Source organism: Ctenopharyngodon idella, chromosome 2 (assembly GCF_019924925.1).
Source record: "Ctenopharyngodon idella isolate HZGC_01 chromosome 2, HZGC01, whole genome shotgun sequence".
Classification (NCBI taxonomy): Eukaryota; Metazoa; Chordata; class Actinopteri; order Cypriniformes; family Xenocyprididae; genus Ctenopharyngodon; species Ctenopharyngodon idella.
In genome coordinates this window covers 30,161,391-30,167,390 of record NC_067221.1, presented here as the reverse complement: position 1 = coordinate 30,167,390, position 6,000 = coordinate 30,161,391, and positions in this window count along the sequence as shown.

Below are 6,000 nucleotides of genomic sequence, written 5' to 3'. Positions count from 1 at the left end.
CTTTATTTTATATGTATCATCTTTTTATTCTTTTAATTCTTTTTCTTGTTTTTATTTCATTTTTAATGCATTTTTTGTTGTTTTTATTTCTTATGCATTCCATTTTTACTCTTATGTATTTGTTTCCTCTTTATGTAAAGCACTTTGAATTACCACTGTGTATGAACTGTGCTATATAACTAAAATTGCCTTGCCTTGCATTGCCTTGCTTTCAGATGTGTCTTATTATGTCATGAGTCTCTGTGCATTTAAGCCCTCATGTTTTCCTTGTTCATTGTTAAGCCAAGTCATGCCATGCCATCATTTCTTTGTGTCATGTGTGGATTCATGTTTGTTTTAAATAAACTGCACTTGGGTTCTTTTGCAAACTTGCCTCCAGTGGACTTCAGTTCAAGAACACTTGACCAGTTACAGAATACTTGACCAGAACCATGAACCCAGCAGTTTGTTTACTACATCTTCGTCAAGACCAGCGTCCCATTGAGGATTATGTTCAAGAGTTCTGTGGACTTTGGTTTGAACGAACCTGTTCGCTTATGGATGCCTGGGGGAAAAAATCCAATATATCAATCATGCCCTTTTATTGTGCGGCTCATCATGTACTGTGGGTTTTGTGGACGAGGAGCCCCGCAATCCCACAGTGTCCAGCAAGCCAGAGACTGCTCACATCATGCCTGCCAACCCAGAGACTGCTCACGTCATGCCTGCCAACCCAGAGACTGATCATGTCATGTCTGCCCAGCCAAAGACTGTTCACGTCATGTCTGCCAAGTCAGAGACTGTTCATGTCAAGTCATGCCTGCCCAGTCAGAAAAGATTCACAGCACACTTGCCCAGCCAGATACTCTTGGGTTCTTTTGCAAACTTGCCTCCAGTGGACTTCAGTTCAAGAACACTTGACCAGTTACAGAATACTTGACCAGAACCATGAACCCAGCAGTTTGTTTACTACATCTTCGTCAAGACCAGCGTCCCATTGAGGATTATGTTCAAGACTTCTGTGGACTTTGGTTTGAACGAACCTGTTCGCTTATGGATGCCTGGGGGAAAAAATCCAATATATCGATCATGCCCTTTTATTGTACGGCTCATCATGTACTGTGGGTTTTGTGGACGAGGAGCCCCGCAATCCCACAGTGTCCAGCAAGCCAGAGACTACTCACGTCATGCCTGCCAACCCAGAGACTGATCATGTCATGTCTGCCCAGCCAAAGACTGTTCACGTCATGTCTGCCAAGTCAGAGACTGTTCTTGTCATGTCATGCCTGCCCAGTCATAAAAGATTCACAGCACACTTGCCCAGCCAGAGACTCTTGGGTTCTTTTGCAAACTTGCCTCCAGTGGACTTCAGTTCAAGAACACTTGACCAGTTACAGAATACTTGACCAGAACCATGAACCCAGCAGTTTGTTAACTACATCTTCGTCAAGACCAGCGTCCCATTGAGGATTATGTTCAAGACTTCTGTGGACTTTGGTTTGAACGAACCTGTTCGCTTATGGATGCCTGGGGGAAAAAATCCAATATATCGATCATGCCCTTTTATTGTGCGGCTCATCATGTACTGTGGGTTTTGTGGACGAGGAGCCCTGCAATCCCACAGTGTCCAGCAAGCCAGAGACTACTCACGTCATGCCTGCCAACCCAGAGACTGATCATGTCATGTCTGCCCAGCCAAAGACTGTTCACGTCATGTCTGCCAAGTCAGAGACTGTTCTTGTCATGTCATGCCTGCCCAGTCATAAAAGATTCACAGCACACTTGCCCAGCCAGAGACTCTTGGGTTCTTTTGCAAACTTGCCTCCAGTGGACTTCAGTTCAAGAACACTTGACCAGTTACAGAATACTTGACCAGAACCATGAACCCAGCAGTTTGTTAACTACATCTTCGTCAAGACCAGCGTCCCATTGAGGATTATGTTCAAGACTTCTGTGGACTTTGGTTTGAACGAACCTGTTCGCTTATGGATGCCTGGGGGAAAAAATCCAATATATCGATCATGCCCTTTTATTGTGCGGCTCATCATGTACTGTGGGTTTTGTGGACGAGGAGCCCCGCAATCCCACAGTGTCCAGCAAGCCAGAGACTGCTCACATCATGCCTGCCAACCCAGAGACTGATCATGTCATGTCTGCCCAGCCAAAGACTGTTCACGTCATGTCTGCCAAGTCAGAGACTGTTCATGTCATGTCATGCCTGCCCAGTCAGAAAAGATTCACAGCACACTTGCCCAGCCAGAGACTCTTCACGTCATGCCTGCAGGTCTAAATCTCTTCATGTCATGCCTGCCAAGCCTGAGTCTCTTCAAGTCATGCCTGTCACACCTGAGCCCACAGCCACCATGTTAGAGTCTCCAGAGTGTGCAGCACTGACAATCATTGCCACAGATATCTTGTGTGTATGGGCGACACACGCATCCACTCCAGCCTCTGACCAGCATCCAGTAACCACTCCAGCCAATAAGTCTGCTTCTAAGTCTGCTTCAGCCCAGGAGTCTGTTCCCAAGCCTGCTTCTATGTCTGATTCAGTCCATGAGTCTACTTCCAAGTCAAGTCACGCCATGACCTATCATGTTTCCCCTAAGTATTGTTTGAGGGTGGAGGGACAATAGGTACCAAGCTTCCGCGGATGCAGAGCTTGGCCCTTCAGTGTTTCATGATACTGCCTTGCCACTGCTCCACGGTCCAGGACCTCCAATGCTCCACAGTCAACCATGACTGTGAAGCATTGGCTGCTCCATACTCATGGCTGCCACTGCACCATGATCCAAGTCTGCTCATGCTTCAAGGTCCAAGTCAGCCCATGCTCCATGGACCAATTCCGACCATGTTTGAAGGTCCAAGTCCACCCATGCTCCACGGACCAGGTCCACCTATGCTCCACTAACCTGGACCACCCATGCTCCACGGACCAGGTCCACCCATGCTCCACGGACCTGGTCCGCCTCTGCTCTATGACCCAGGCCCGCCATTACAATGCCAGGTCCTGTCCCACTGCATGGGCCTGGCCCACCATCCCTGGCCCAAGACCACCTCCGCTCCACCACCCTTCAGGACTATAGGCTTTTTCGACTTCATGCAGCACTGCACAGACCAGTCGGCGACTGACTTGAAGCAGTGCATGCCAGTAAGAAATTCTGTCCAACTTGAGACAGCGCCGACGCCATGTGACTGTGACGTATGGCTTCAAAGTACCACGAGAGCGATTCGAAAGCATCCGGCTTAGTCAGCCAGCACAGTTTCTCAAGAGCAGCTGAATGAGCTCTGATGATGACACAGCTGTTCCACGATTGGCTGGATTTACCGCATGACAACGATCATGTGTGTTTCGTGCTTATTATCACACCTTCAGTTCCACTAATGCTCAAAAATCTGTATTTTTATAACAGTTAAAGCTCTTTTCATGTAGTCGTGATGTTGTATTGTGTCATGTTTATCAAAATAAAACTGATAAAAAACTTAGACCCCACCACACTGGTATTAAAAGGAACACTCCACTTTTTTTGAAAATAGGCTCATTTTCCAACTTCCCTAGAGTTAAACAGTTGAGTTTTACCGTTTTCGAATCAATTCAGCCGATCTCCGGGTCTGGCGGTACCACTTTTAGCATAGCTTAGCATAGTTCATTGAATCTGATTAGACCGTTAGCATCTCATTAAAAAATGACCAAAGAGTTTCAATATTTTTCCTATTTAAAACTTGACTCTTCTGTAGTTACATCGTGTACTAAGACCGATGGAAAATTAAAAGTTGCGATTTTCTAGGCCGATATGACTAGGAACTATACTGTCATTCTGGCGTAATGATCAAGAAACTTTGCTGCCGTACCATGGCTGCAGCAGGCGCAATGATATTACGCAGCTCGGCTGAATGGATTCGAAAACGGTAAAACTCAACTGTTTAACTCTAGGGGAGTTGGAAAATGAGCCTATTTTCAAAAAAAGTGGAGTGTTCCTTTAAATAATATGCTTATGTTGAACTTTATTCTTGTAAAAACAGATGTTGTAAGCAGTACATAAAGTATTGAAAGAGAATGTCTCTGTGTATTAGTCAAATGTTGCATTTATTTCACTTCAGCTGTGATAAAGTATGCAAACGCATCACAAGCGTCACTGCGGGAAGCAGAAAGTGTCCGACTTCACATCTCCGTTTTCAGCTCCTCCCCACCTGCAAGCGGCTACGCTCGCTGATCGGTTGCATCCATCCAGCCGATGTCAAACACACCTATTGGTTTATTGGTTTAAACATTGCTTTCAGGTATGTCTTATGTCATGAGTCTCTGTGCATTTAAGCCCTAATGTTTTCCTTTTTCATTGTCAAGTATTGTAAATGTATGTCAGTGTTACTATGGTGGTGAGTTTGTTCATGTTCTTTGTATGGGTTCCTTGTTCTGTTGTTTTTCTCAATCAATTTGACACATTTCTCCAAACTTGGATCACTGTTCTCAAAACAGTTTACTCAAAGATCTGAACACTTTGTAATTATCCTAAACAGATTGTAAGTTTTCATTTATTTCACACAAATTGCAAATCATGTGAACCATTTTCTTAAAACACTACACACAAAATTCTCAGATGTTTTTATAATAGTTCATACATCCAACCAAAACTTTTAATATATGAGGAAAAAACAATCGCAACTATTTTTATTGTCTTTACACAAATCACAAACATTTATGTACCATTTGTCCAAACACAACAAACAAAACTCTGGAATTTGTCAAGTCATCTTCATCTATATAGCGCTTTTCACAATACATATTGTTTCAAAGCAGCTTCACAGTGACAATAGAAAAATTCTTATCGAGCTAAAGTTGGTTTTTGATTGAATCACTTCCATTGTAAAAATTGTTAATTATTACTTTAGGGGCAGCTTAAATGACACCTTTTCTACTGAAAACCAAATAGCCTACCTTTAATGCGTTCTTGCCGTTCATTTACGTGTTTAGTCTATAGGTTTGCGTGTTTGAGTGTGTATGTGCGCAGAAGCTTGGTCTTTTTAAAAAAGTGATATTTGCCAAATTACTTGTCTGGTCCACATAATACAGAAAAATTAGTTGTGTCCGCGGATCTATGCAAACTGGAATAATATTGATAACGTTTTATCTATACATAGGGAAAGGAAAGGGAAATGGGCCTTCGCAGGGGATAGTTTAGTTGAAACGTCAGGGCTGCATTATCGTCATGTCTAGATGCAGGTCCTTCATCTCATCTGGATACGGCCTGGATCTGGCAGGCTGCGGCAAACCTCGGGATAAACAGAGAGAGAGACTAATATTAGCGTAGACGCCATTCTTCTTATGATGTAGCGAGTACATCAGGTGTTATGAGAAGTGTTCCCGGTTCCGGCTGACCTAATCTGTGCAGCCTAACAATTTACATGATTTGAATTATAGAAGTAGATAATGTGTTATGTGTATGCAAATTTAAACAGATGTGTTTTTAGTCTAGATTTAAACTGACAGAGTGTGTCTGCTTCCCGAACAGTGATAGGAAGACTGTTCCAAAGTTTAGGTGCTAAATAGGAAAAGGATCTACCGCCTGCAGTTGATTTTGATATTCTAGGTATTATCAACTGGCCAGAATTTTGAGATCGCAATAGACGTGAAGGACTATAATGCATTAAGAGCCCGCTCAGGTACTGGGGAGCTAAACCATTTAGTGCTTTTTAAGTAAGTAGCAAGATTTTAAAATCTATACGATGTTTAATAGGGAGCCAATGCAGTGTTGACAGAACCGGGCTAATATGGTCATACTTCCCGGTTTTTAGTAAGAACTCTAGCTGCTGTGTTTTGGACCAGCTGTAAGTTTGTTTAACAGGCGAGAACAACCACCCAGTAGAGCGTTACATTAATCTAGCCTTGAGGTCATGAACGCATGAACTAACTGGAACGCATTTGTCATTGAGAGCATATGTTGTAGTTTAGATATATTTTTAAGATGGAAGAATGCGGTTTTACAGATGCTAGAAACATGGCTTTCATGACGACGAAGACTTAAC